This window comes from Xyrauchen texanus, chromosome 27, assembly GCF_025860055.1.
Source record: "Xyrauchen texanus isolate HMW12.3.18 chromosome 27, RBS_HiC_50CHRs, whole genome shotgun sequence".
Classification (NCBI taxonomy): domain Eukaryota; kingdom Metazoa; phylum Chordata; class Actinopteri; order Cypriniformes; family Catostomidae; genus Xyrauchen; species Xyrauchen texanus.
Window position 1 is genome coordinate 29537865 of NC_068302.1, and position 14900 is coordinate 29552764.

Here is a 14900-nt window from a genome sequence, read left to right on the forward strand (position 1 = left end):
GAGTTTGGCTGTGGGTGGGATTATTCTCATGGATTATGAAGAAGATGAGGGGAAAAGAGGCCGGGGAGGAGAAGCACACTAAGGAGATGTGTGTCTCTATGTGCGTCGGTGAGGGGATGAGATGACAGAAGGAGAAAAGCACTTCCATTAGCTAAGCAATGCAGAACATGCCCCGCAGTACCTAAGATCCATAATAGTAAATAGACCACATTTCTTGTACTTTACAATAATTTGTATTGTTATTGAATATAAAAATCTTTCCACTTTGTGTGTGTGTGACGGAAAGAGAGTGTTATAGAAACTTAACTACATTATGTGTTACTGAAATTTTACATCTAATTTAGCCTTTATTTTTTTAATGGTATCAGATGGTAATACAATGGTACTTTGACGTGTACCATGGTACAGTTCAATTACCAAACTTATTTACAGGGGCATAGGAACCATTATAACAGGAAAAGACCTTATAACTCTTACAGTTATTTGTATTGAAATATTCCTTTTATATACAGTACCATGGTATTGAAATGGTACTGTATGATATTTCAAATAAAAACACAGTAATACCATTTTACTTTTTCTAAAGTAACGGTTTTCCGCTCTGCTTTCTATGACCTCTTAACTCTTTTCCATTAACTAGAGTTCCACGATTTCTCTGCCCCATTATTTCAGACTACTGACATGAAGGCCTGATCTTGCCAAGTCATCTCACACAGCCTTCATTAGTCTGAAACTCCTCTCAGAGCAAGGAATCATCCACCCCCCCAGTTATGGCTGGTCTTCATCTCTTACATCATCTCACATTGTTGCTGAGGACGACGGGTGAGAAAGTGTTGAGTCAGGACAAATGATTTGTCATATTTTGCGGCAGAGATGTACAGCCTGGCACTGTATGAAGATTGAGCAGAGCCTTATGAATCTCTGGGGTTTCCAGCTGTGATGATCAGGGGCAGACAGGGTTTTGCATGGTGGAGTACTGGTTATTCCGATCATCTGAGTTGCAATAAAAGGAGAATAGCATTAAGAAGTTACAGAGAGAGCTGATTTCTGCAAGGGAGCACTTAAGAAGAATGGCTATTAACAGCTTATTGAGTTCTAGATCTCGGTAAGAACAGAAACAAATATCCGGAATGCACTGCAAGTCACTTTAGATAAAATCTCCTGACAAATAAATAAATGTAATTGAGACTACCAACAGTAAATCGCCAATTAAAAAAAAAAAAAAAAAAAACACTACCTACTTGCGAGACATCTTCTAGACTAGTCTAGACTAAACTATATTTAGCCCCACGTGATTAAACCTCAGAGGCCTCAAAGAACTGAATCAAATTGATGGGAGAGTAATATTTGCTTGCTTTGGCTTAGATGATGGTAAATGAGTCGATGTGTTTTGGAACAGACTGGAGGTCTATTGTTCACTGTCGTCTGAGCAGTAGATTTCAGCAGGAAAATCTTGTGTTATAAATACACTAATAAAAATGGTGGGGGATCTCCTGTTGCCATAGTGCCCTGTAACAGTGTGGATGCTAAAGCTTGACACAAAGTCCGAGAGAACAACATTGCACAGTTAGTTACACAGTACTATGTGCTGCCTTGGCTCTGAACTTTTATCAGTAAACAGAGAGCATGAGACAGACAGAGGGAGGGATGGAAGCACTGATCCTTAACTCACTTGTCATGACCTGTCAAATGACATGATTTAGACAAGTATGACATATTAATGGATGAACATCCTTGCTGGTCTTGGAGCAACATTCCTACCCATCTTTCAGATTTCAGGGTGAGACTTAGGGCTGGAGTTGAACAACCTTCTCATCAAATTATGATTTCTCTTTGATTTCTCTTCTGAAAAACAAAACAAAAAAAACATTGCAATCCAACCATAATCATAATGGTTTAAGATGGTCCAGCTGCTCACCCAGCTTGGTCAAAGTGGTCTTTAGCTGGCTTAGCTGGTCTTGCTTGACTAGCTCACAAGTGCCCAAATCCCCTGGGAAGACCAACTAAGACCAGCAAACCTGCTAAGGCTAATTTTGTGCCAATTTCACTACAAAAACTCTTGTTTCTGATCATACAAATACACTTTCTGAAACAAAAGATATCTAGATACAGGTACTGATAAACTCTTATTTTTCATTCTGTTAGTTGTTTCCATTAGTTCTAAAGTAAAGGCCATTTAAATTCCATTTAAAGCTAGGGTGTGTAATCCAGAGGCTAGCAGTTAGCAAGCTAGCTTTGAAAGCATAGAGGCCGCTCTTGCATCAGAGGTGTCTCAATAGCCACGCCTCCTCAATCACACACAAACGAACACACACACACAGATGCAGAGCAGAGTCTAATGCCGACTCTACACTACAAGATTTTAAGCCCAATTTTCGCTCGCTGACTGTTTTGAGGAGACTGCTGACAAAAGCCTGAAATCATGGGCAAATCGGAGCTCGCTCCCGTGAGCAGTGATCGCAATGTATGAACCGATCAAAGACGCGATTTGAGAGAAGCGATGACGCGTCAGCGAGATATCTAGAATGTTAAATATCTAGACCTGTCTGTGACTCCAAATCATGCAATGTGAGAGTTTTGACTGAATACAACAACAGCGTTGAACTACAGCCAATGAGAGAGCAAGAAACAGGGCACGGGAAGTTTCAGTGGGAGGAGTCCTGATGTACCTGCAACAGAACATCAACTAGCATGGCTGCGGTATCAAGAAACTCTAATTGGACCGAAGAAATGGTGGAAATAATTAGTGGAACATTGGCGGGAGCACCAGTGCCTATTTGATGTTTCCTCTGAACTGTACCACAACCGGGTGGAGAAAGAGAAGAGTTGGAGAGAAATTGCAAATTCTCTTAGACAGTCAGGTAAGCAAATATGTAGATTTTTCAGTAGGAGGTATTTTTTCATATTGTAACTAAATAAAATATATGATGCCTTGAGGCAATTAAAAACATACACATCATATTCTGAAATGCATAACATATGATCATGCATTTGTTCTCGTATCTCGTATCACTTCTCGCATGTACTCTGTTGTGAAATGTAATTTGGAGTCCAGGCAGTGTCATCGGGGATTCATCAATAGTGAAATATCTTGTAATGTGTTCACCCCTGTCGCAGATTCGGTTCACCAATAATGTCTTTGAGAGTACTAAGCAAGAAGAAATAATGTCAGAAGTAATTTTTTAAAAATATTTTCTCTTTTATTGCATGCTAGAGTTTTCATGATGAGCACTTGGTTGGTTGCGCTCGCTCTGCACAGCGTCAAGGAACCCACGGTGATAACGTGTGATTGTCTGCGCGAACAAGTTGCGCAGCGGGATGCAAATATAGATTGACAGACAGGAAGGACATCCTATCTAATACAGTCGGACTTAATGTAATGATTGGTTACGATTTTTACGTCCTGTCCCTTCTACAGAATATATATATATACTTTCAACAGTATAACAAAACAAAAAAAAAAATATCTGGAAAAGATTGCACACCCTAGCTTTAATGCCAGTGTTATTCCTTGTGCAGTACCTGCTTTTGTTGTTTGCATGGACAGGGAGAGACTTAATGATTCACTTAATGCTAATGAAAGTTGGAAAAGCCTGCCCTTTTCTTGTCACAAGCTAAATTGTTTTTGTGCAAAGCATTATCACATCCCACTGTCCTTTCCTACTTGTTCTCCATTTATCTTCTGTGTTCCCTCATCTCTTATTTTTATAGCCCTGTCTTATTCTACCTCCAAAACATGTACAGTAAGACCTGCCTTCCTCTCTCTTTTTTCCTCCTCTCTAATGGGTGTTGTGTCTGCCTCTCATGTTAAAGCTGTCTCTATTTGAAAAGAGTCCATTATTTTCTCCCTGTAGTCAACTGTGGAAGCCTTCAGATGGCTCATAATTCAGTAGCGACATTCTTAAACCCCACACAAACACAGCCGATTCTGCCCTGCCTTACCTCGGCCAATTACCAGCATACGACGGGGGATGGAAGGCAAACAGGTGAGATATTCTCCGATTTTATTGAATTGGACTGTTTTTTCCCCATATTGATTCATGTCCGTTGCTAAGGGTGCGTTCTATCTGTTGCCCGTAGGCACAGGACAGAACCCCTCCAAAATGTCAATATACAAGCGTGTGAGCTTGTATGATCCACTGTGTTTACTTAAAGCTTCGGTTTTAATTGGCAGGACTGCAAAATATGCTTTCTGTCAGCATTTGAACCTGTGTCACCAGGACCATTTCAAATAAAGACAAGTATGAAACACACTCCATCGCTTTGTACCTTTGTTTACTGAGCAGTCTGTGTGTATGTGTGTTGGCATATTGTTTCTGATGCAGTCTCATTTGTACATGCCAAAGTTATCAAACCCTTTATAAAAAGGTACTGTAATAGTACCATGGTGCAATGATGGAATCTGATGGTAATACAAGGGTACTTTGGTGTATGCTATGGTAATGTATAATTACATTGTCAGGGCTGCCAACTTTTTAGTTCAGCTCTGCGTGAGAGTTGTTGAGCGGGGAGGGGGTGCGAGCGAGCTAGAGTCGTTGGGGGAGAGAACAGGGAGAGATGCTGTGCTGCCACTTTATGATGCTGCCTGCTCTGTCTTGTCTGTCCGTGTCCTCTTTGCTCTGCGACGTTATCCCTTTATGAGAAAAGGGACAGGTTAGAGTGTGAGAACAGTGTTAATTGCTCAGTGCATGAGAGTTGCCAGCCCTGCATTGTGGGTAAACCATGATATTTAACTCAACCCTCCTGTCCTCATAAACAGCACCCACCTGTGATTTTTAAATTCAGAAATTCATCATTAGGGCACAACAGGACTAGAGATCCCCCTTAAGGAAATGTACTTATTAAATAGTTTTTTTGTGTGCATGTGTGCTCAAAACAATAGCCTATGAGTAAGGGGCTAAATCTTAGAAATTAGCAAAATTTTAATTTTAATTATTTAAATAAAAAATCTTTAAAAAAAAGAAATTAGCTTTTGTTGTGTAGTTGTTCTTTACAATGTCACAAAGCCTGTTTCCAATACCAACATTTTTTATTTATAGCCTTTATTTACTGAAAACAGGTAAACAATTTTTAAACTTTAAAGTACTTCAAAAAGTGCCATGATATTACTGTTACAGTGTACAGAATGTAAGGTATTATACATTCATCCAACAGTGAGGAGAGAATGAATCCATTGTACATCTGGCCAGCATGTAATTCAATACTGTTCAGTAGCCGCGAATGAGTTCCCACAAACACTGATGATACGTATCCCTTTACAGTAAAACACATTGACTTAATAATATTGGTAGGAAATGTACTAATCTGGCCTTACCAGGTCATAGCAGTGCTTTCCAAAGAAGTCTGCTGTTTCTTAAAACCCCCTCCCCTCCCCTTCCATCCATACCTCTCAGAGCATAGTGTGTAGGACACACTTGGCTTCACTCATAAGGATGTTATGTTTCCCTTTAGTGACCTCACACTCTTCAAGGCTATTGACAGTGTTTTTTGCACAATGTTCTTGAGCAAGACCACAAAAGAGCCAGTCAGGGAGAATGCAAGCCATGACACGCTTGGAGGTAAAAGGCTTTATTGATTGTAAACCACTCTTGTACAAGTGGAGCATGTGAACCAAAGCAGGCCTCGTTACTCAGGGTTGGAAGTGATATTCAAGGACGATGGATAAATGTTGGATGAAGAAAACGGTTCACAAATTTTGAAGCTAAAGACAAAAATCTCAGTTTCTGCTCTGTGTTCAGATGCTGTCTGTGTTTTTAGGGTTGTATGGAGCAATTCAGCCGGGAGGAAGTAAACACAAGATATTGTGAGCCAAAGGAAAGGCCATCAGGGTCACGGCTACATCTCTTCATCTCAGACTCGACAGCCATATTTATTTGTGTGCGAGTACTATGTTTCAGACCTCCAGACATGCGCGCACATACACACACACACACACACACATACAAACTAATGTCATCGCCTATAGGGCCGTTTAATGGGCTCTAGGCTTTCACTCTTTCAGCATAATGCTTTCACACTCTGTTAATCCCTCTCTTCTCTTTTCCTTTGCCTATTCTCTCCTTCTTTGTCCTTCTGCACTTTATATTTTCATGAGTACAGGAAGCTTTCAGCTCGTCTTACTTAAAAACTACAAAAAACAGTTGAAACTAGCCAAAGCTGGTTCGCTTGTCTTAGCTGGTTTTCATACTGATATTTAGTGGGTTTTAGGGATTTTAAGCTTTGCCAGGCTGGAGGAACCGAAGACCATCTTGACCAAGCTGGTGTGAGACAGGCTGATCTTCTGGGATTTTCCTGCACAACAGTCTCTAGAATTTACTCTGAATGGTGGCAAAAAAGTGTGCGGCAGTTCTGCTAGAGAGATAAACAATGAATGGCCAGACTGGTTCGAACTGACAAAGTCTACGGTAACTCAGATAACCTCTCTGTACAGTTGTGGTGAGAAGAATATAATCTCAGAATACTATTCTGAGATGTGGGTTGTTGCTGTTTTGGCGGCACGAGGGGGACCTACACAATATTAGGCAAGTGGTTTTAATGTTGTGGCTGATTAGTGTATAACTTTACACAGAAAAGGTTAGCAAGTGATTTTATCACACTAAAATCATGTTACCATGCACATTATTTACTTCTTATGGCCATCATTTTTGAAATGGTGAGTATTTTAATGTTTACAGATTGCCCCCATTTTCTTTCATTGTAATTGCCTCACTGTGACCCAGATTTGTGGGTAAGATAAGGAGGGATGAAATAAATGTTGTGGAGATCAACATTATGCCACACATGCTGTTGGTTGAGCTTAACTTGTATTGAACTCGGAATATTCCTTTAAACCAGTTAAGACCATCTTAAACCAGCTTAGGCTAATTTTATACTTTTTTTCTGTTCCTCTCTCACCATCATTACTACCTCTTCTCTCTGTCTTTTTTCTTCTGTCTACTTCACCCCATCTGAGTGTTAATTTTCTCTATCTGAATGGCTTCGGTTGCTCCATTGGTCTCTGCTTCTGTTATGACTAAATCTGTCCCTCGTTTCTCATCTCCTTAGCAACAGATTCAGTAAACATCAAACCTTATTCCATCCATCCATCTTTCCTTCTTTTCATTTGAAACCCTCCCTCCCCCATTCTCTGGTGAACGAGATTCAAAAGAAAGGCCAGTATGGATCAATCCAAAACAACTCGCAAACACACAAACATGCACTCTCAAAGCCCTTATACAGGCCCGCTTGCACACAAATAGACACACACATACACACTTCACATTTGATATGCTTTCAAGAACCTGTGCGCACAGAAATCCATTCTACAACGATTCCATAAACAGAGCGGTACACAGACAAGCTGTCTGGGGTCTTATAAGGAGTTGTGAGACAGGACAATGACTTAGAGAGAAATAAAGTTTGCCCATGTTCAGCCAAATCAACAATGCACATCCTTCACCCTGTCATATGTAAGCCACATTGAGATTTTATGGCATAGCTAAATAATAGACATGCAGAGGTGTTTGCCATAAATGCTTATAGATGCAAATAGGATAGAAAGGAAAACCGGCCGAATGCTTCCTTGCTTTGTAATGTGTCCATGTGCACTGACAGTGAATTGACACAAATTTGTCCTGAAAACGACAGAGCACCTCCCTTCCCAACCCGTGCACATGCTCGCGACACACACACACACACACCTGTATAGCTGTTAGGATTGTACAGAAATGTATCTCACTAAATTGGGTGAGCAGGTGGCTGATTTTGTGGAGAGTGTGTGGAAGGGAGGAGGATATAGAGTTTGGTAGGGGGGGGGATATATACAAATAAGCCATGAGGGAGGGAGAGTGAGAGCAGACGAGCAGATGGACGAATGATGAACTGAATAAATATGTGTCCACAGATCGTGTGTTGGCTGTAAAGATTGTCTGAAGCGGTGTCAGTACTGAGAAATGAGGAGAGATATGGGTGCTCTCATATTGTCATATTTAATATGCTGCATGTGGATTTTATGCAAGTTCTTCCACACTTACCTTAGAAACTGCTGCTTTATGGGTGAATCTCACAAAGACATGTTCACATCATATTTCTCTCTACTAATCAAAAGATAAAATATATTTTTTTGCTTAAGGGATTTTAATACATTAGAATTTTTGGGAAATAATTTTCATAAAAATTCTCCAGCCTGATCTCATGAAAATTATGTCTGTCAACATTTTTGCAAAATTATATTACGTGGTTCATTACATGTATATTTTATTGTGAAATGTCCACTGTGTGTTGTTAAAAGCGAGTAAAATGTATCCCAAACAAATTAAGTTTTTACTCCCTACCCAAGATCTTAAACCTAAACCTAACGAATAGTGTTATTAAAAGCAAACGTGAGATGAAAAACAGATGGGCTATTTTAAGGTTAATGCTCTTGAGTTTTAAATCAACAAAACCAACCTCCCTACCCTAAACCTTAAATATAAACCTAACAATAGTGTCATAAAAGCGAATGGTGCTTGTATTACTATATGTATATGTATTTATGTATGTGTGTGTGTGTATATATATATATAAAATAATATTATTATTATTTTAATTCTCAGTACTGTAATGTGCAATATTTCGTTCTCATTACTATAATGCTAAAGAAATTACATTAATAGTCATTATTGTCATACAGTAATGCAGATCATCCTGCCTGGGCACATTTTTATTTATTCGTTAAAATTCAGTACAAAATTTAGTACAGCAAATATTACTATGATGAATACTTAAAAAAATACAAAATAATAATAATAATAATAATATATATATATATATATATATATATATATATATATATATATATATATATATACAACAATCAGTCACAACATTAATACCACCTGCCTAATATTTTATAAGTCCCACTCATGCCGCAAATTCAGCGCCAACCTCCATCTCAGAATAGCAATTCTCACAGAACTGCCGCTCACTGGATGTTTTTTGTTCTATTGGGATTTTCATGCACAACTGTCTCTAGAATTTACTCATAATGGTGCCAAAAACAAAAAATACCCAGTGAGCAGCAGTTCTGCAGATGGAAACTCTTTATTGATTAGAAAGGTCAACTGAGAATGGCCAGACAGGTTTGAGTTGACAGAAAGGCTGCAGTAACTCAGATAACAACTCTGTACAATTGTAGTGAACAGAATAGCATCTCAGAATGCACAACACATCGAACCTTGAGGTAGATGGGCTACAAAAGCAGAAGACTACGTCGGGCACATTATTTGGATCAAGTGCTCAGTGTGTGTGTATACAGAAATACTCAAACCAGCCCGTCTGGCACCAACAATCATGCAACTTTTTTCCACATTCTGATGGTTGATGTGAACAGTAACTGAAGCTCCTGACCTGTATCTGCATGTGTGTGTATATATATATATATATATATATATATATATATATATATATATATATATATATATATATATATATATATATAATTCTGGGGTGGAATATGAATAGGATGTCTTTCATGAGGAGTAAATTCAAAGTCAGTGTAATAATTGCAACACTAATTCTACCAAACTTAAGTTTGGTATACTTGCCTTGCAACTGCAATGTGTAGACTGTGACCTTTTTCCTCCCTCAAAATTAGCTGTTCTTTGTTTGTCGAACTGCAATTTTCCCGCATCTGCTCTGACTATCCGTAAACACATTCACACTGGTAGCTCTTGCAATGTCCGTTTGTCAACCTTATCATCTTTCCACCACCTGGATTCAGACCATCAATGACCCAATTTCATCCCCAGAATTTTGCAATATTTGTGAAATTATGATAAATATCTGAATGTATTTTAACAGTCTTTTTATGTAGAAAAAAAACATGATTTTCCTTAAAAAATTGAAATTGTATGGTTATTCATGGTTACAGGTTTTCAGTGTTATTCTGCATTAGACATGTACATTTACAGTCCATTTCTGTCATTTATTTATATTTTTCTGTACTTTAAAAATACAGGGAAAAAACTGTAAAATGAAGAGTAAAAATCACATAAAATTACAGATTGTTTTTAACATTGCAGCTGAGCTTTTGTAATACTGAATCTTGACATCTGGAGCATGAATATTAAACATATTATTCTTGCAAAGATAACGAGATGCAACAAACTGAAACTTCATTCCTAGAGGAGTTTTATTTATAAGGTGCTCTGATGAACCATATGCAATGGGGGGAGGCGTTTATTGTTTTTCTATGTATTTCTATTCATGTGCACTCAGTACTGCAATGCACATCATCCCTTAAGACGTTAATTTTGCATGACATGAGCATGACACACATACCCATGCATACTCCATATCTCTCCTGTTCCTCTGTGCCTATTCCTCCTAGTGATCTTACTCCCTTTCCTCCCCTCTCACATTTATCCCTTCTTCTCCACCTCCTCTAACTCCTTCAAAATTCTTTTCTGAAGAAAATTAATTCCGTTTTCATCACCGTAAATCAATCAGCCCTCTCAACACAAGGCCGCTGAGATGAGAGCTTTTTAGATATTAAGTTTCTGCCGGGTAGTTTTGTTAGGTAATACACAGCCCCATGGGAGACTTGGGCAAAGAAGCCTGTCAACCCGGGACCTTTTGTGAGTCCTCTTATTCATTAGTCTTAACTTTTTCGTTTTATTTACAACTCAGCAGTAGATTATTGCCTCCCTGTTTTTTCTTCGCTTGTTTTTCTTGCAGTAGATATGATGGATGGGATAGCTTTAATCTTTCAGTAGTCTTTTTTTCCTTCATTTAACGGCGTGGAGTTGTTTCCATTAGTCCGATACGTACGTGATTTACAGAGCATGAAGTGTTCAGCCGGGTGAGAGGTCAACCTTGCCCGAGTCTGCTGCTCTGCTTCTGATGTGTTTATGATGATGTTTGACTATTAAAACCTCTGTTTTAAAGTCTTGTATTACTGCCCTCGAGGTGAATTAATGCACTGCACTTTTGCCCGTAAACTCCTTCAATTCAATATCCAGACAGAAATGTTCTTGTATATAATCATGTCATTTTCTGCAATATTTGAAATTCACAACAGGTTTTTGAGTGAAAAGAGCAGTTTTTTAAGAACCGTTTTAAAAACAAGTGGCCCCTATGGGATCAATTCCATGCCACATATATTTGCAAAAATATAAAGTATTGCAAAATAAAATAAAGTTTTGCAAAAAAAAGTATTGAGCAAAAAAATAATTTTTTTTAAACAAAAATTAAGTATCACAAACGTAAAATAAAGTATCGAGAGAAAAAAAGAAAGTTTTGCAAACAAAAATAAAGAATTGCAAAATATAAATAAAATTTAGCAAAAACCAAGATATAATTAACTGCAAAAATCAATGACTGTTGTAAAAGAAACTAAAGAACTTTTATCCTTTTTATCTTTGCAACAGATTTTTAGGCAGCAATGATTTTGCCACACATCTTTTTCTTTGCAATGCCTACTAATTATTTTGCAACGCTCCTTTTAATCTGCATTTCCATCACGTGTGAGCTCGTGATACCGTTTTGCCTTTGCGCTTCACTTTTCTCTGCGTTTCACTTTATGGCACTGTTTTGACGTGGGGGTGGAGTCAGGGGATTGGGGCGTGTACAACGGGCTCAGTGATGCCTCTCTGGAAGTTACGTCATTAGCTTGAGACACGGATCAAACATCATGGCTGAGCACAGGCATGCAGGTGTATCTCAGGTATATAAAGTTGATTGTTTCCTTTTATTTAATTAGCATTAAATGTGCTTTAACAGCGTTTGCTTCAGATAAAGAAGTTAGAGATCAGTTAAAGCGGTGGATTTATTAGCCATACTTGCTAACATAGCCAGCATCTGCAGTTTATTCTCTCTCAATTGATTGGACTATTGATTGATTCTTATGTTTATTTTATAGATTATAATTGTCTATACCATAGTATGTTGTCTTCTAAAAAAAAATGTAAACTCCATATTTAGATGTAACATTATCACTGTTAAAGGAGACAATAAATAGATTACAAATAAAATGTTAAACGATCGTAACAAACGTGCATGTGTTCTGTCTTTAAAAATAAAGTTTTGAAATATAAAATGTTCACATCCCCTATATTCTTAACCATGCGTTATACAGCTATGTGGCATGGGGGGCATGGTCGTGTCGGTCTGCGGGAGAGAGAGAGAGCGGTAAGGCTTGTCACCTGGTTTGTAATTATCTCTAACACCTGTGTCTTGTTGTAGTGATACGGAGAGAGACATTTAAAGGGACGCCAAGTGTCGAGAGGGAGAGAGTGGATCCAGAAAGCTCCAGAGACTGAGTGTGATATTGTTTTGTTTATGTTTACATTTCTACGGCGGTGACCGTCATATGTTCGTGAAAGAAATTAAAGTGCTGATTTCAAACCTGCTTCGCTGTCTCCTGACTCCTCCATTGCTCAACGAACCTGTTCACAAGCTACTTAAGTTCTTACAATGCTCACAGTAAATTTACGTGTATCTAGGTCATCTCATGTAATGATTTGCCATGTCACATTTAGCAGAGAGAATATCCAGATGTCGTGACAAATCTTATTAGTGTTCTGACTCAAAGCTTCGGTCATATTCAGGCAGCTCAGGGTCAGCAGCAGCAACAACAACAACAGCTTTCTCCTGCTGTTTCTCTGCCTCGAGTATAATCAGCAGGATATAACCAGGTTATCAGCACCTACTCTTAAGAATCAATCTGTTAAATTTGTTTTGCTTTTGCACAATTAACATAAGTGATGTTCTTTTATTGTTTGTAGATAGTTTCCTGGGATGCTTATTTGTTACGATCGTTTAACTTTTTATTTGTAATCTATTTATTGTCTCCTTTAACAGTGATAATATAACATCTATTTATATATTTTTAAATATGGAGTTTACATTTTTTAGAAGACAACATACTATGGTATAGACAATTATAATCTATAAAGTAAACATAAGAATCAATCAATAGTCCAATCAATTGAGAGAGAATAAACTGCAGAAGCTGGCTATGTTAGCGAGTATGGCTAATAAATCCACCGCTTTAACTGATCTCTAACTTCTTTATCTGAAGCAAACGCTGTTAAAGCACATTTAATGCTAATTAAATAAAAGGAAACAATCATTTTTTTTTATTGAACACCAAGAACAGAACAAAAACAGAATGTACATCTACAATGACATTGGTAAGTACAGGTAAATGAGTATTAAGCAAGGCACATATCAGTTAAAATAAAATAAAATAAATTAAATGTATAAAATAAAAATACAAATACAGAGGGGTCTCTTTATTCCTCTTTTAAGAGCTCAAGGTCTCTTATTATTCCAGCCAATTTCTGGGCCTTTTTACTTTTCATACATTCCAACGCTGGAAAGAAATTACAAATCAATTCTCTTTTAAATACAGAAAAATAAGGTTTCGTCTTCATACATTTGGACTTACGAATGAAAAATGTGCCCAGTATCAATATTACATTAATAAGAAATTCATTTCTTTTCTCGTCCAACAGCATTCCAAACATAACATGTTTCCTAGCAAAAGTGGGCAGTGAGTGAATCTTAGATTCAACCAATAAGACATATTTTCCCAAAAAGTATTTGAAGAAAAACAAGAAAAAAAAAGATGATCAGTTGTCTCTATCAATTTGACAAAAAGTACAGGCATTTTCTTCAAAATTAAACCGTTGTCATAAAAATTCACTTGACTGGTATACCCCATTTAATATTTTAAAATGAGTTTCCTTAAACAATCAACTTTATATACCTGAGATCCACCTGCATGCCTGTGCTCAGCCATGATGTTTGATCCGTGTCTCAAGCTAATGACGTAACATCCAGAGAGGCATCACTGAGCCCGTTGTACACGCCCCAATCCCCTGACTCCACCCCCACGTCAAAACAGTGCCATAAAGTGAAACGCAGAGAAAAGTGAAGCGCAAAGGCAAAACGGTATCGCGAGCTCACACGTGATGGAAATGCAGATTAAAAGGAGCATTGCAAAATAATTTGTAGGCATTGCAAAGAAAAAGATGTGTGGCAAAATCATTGCTGCCTAAAAATCTGTTGCAAAGATAAAAAAGGATAAAAGTTCTTTAGTTTCTTTTACAACAGTCATTGATTTTTGCAATTAATTACATCTTGGTTTTTGCTATATTTTATTTCTATTTTGCAATTTTTTATTTTTGTTTGCAAAACTTTCTTTTTTCTCTCGATACTTTATTTTACGTTTGTGATACTTAATTTTTGTTTAAAAAAATTTTTTTTTGTTTGCTCAATACTTTTTTTCTTTTGCAAAACTTTATTTTATTTTGCAATACTTTATATTTTTGCAAATATATGTGGCATGGAATTGATCCCATAGGCCCCAATTAGATCTAAAACAAGTTATGAACCAAAATATACCAATTTACCTTTGAAAAATGTCATGGAAATACAGTTATTCAGTGTAAGTGCTTGTGTTTTTGGTTTGGAAGAGATTCTGGGTTAAGTACAAGCTTCAGAAATTGAATAAACGAAATGGCTGTGAAGAGGAAATCGATGTAAAATGACCTGAAATTGTTCATGTCATATTTATCCATTTAACTAAAGCTATTTTATCTAAATAATTTCACTACATGTTTCAAAGCCTTTTTGACACCTGTTGGAGCTCTGCTAAGCTATTTTATTAATGGGCTTTTTATGCTTTATCTTTATAAATAAGTAAAGAGAGATGGAAAATTAGTGGGTGAGATGATGAGAATGGGATCCTGAAATGATTCAGGATTCAAACCTACGTTCCCAGGAGCACTGCAGATCTATCATGTCCACTAACCACTGCACCACAGCTCTGATAATGACTTAAAACATATAGAGAGCAACAGTGGCTTTTGTGGCCTCACTGCCATTTTGATTCCAGAAGTATTCTTCCCATTCATTTTTTTTAAGTATGAATTTCA

The 14900-nt window shown here is 37.4% G+C and overlaps 1 protein-coding gene across 2 annotated transcripts in view; it reads left to right on the forward strand.

Moving 5' to 3' along the window:
- The window catches only part of LOC127621234 (semaphorin-6B-like), a 147807-nt gene that overhangs the window by 49645 nt on the left and 83262 nt on the right, over positions 1-14900 (forward strand). The gene's annotated exons all lie outside the window — the stretch shown is intronic.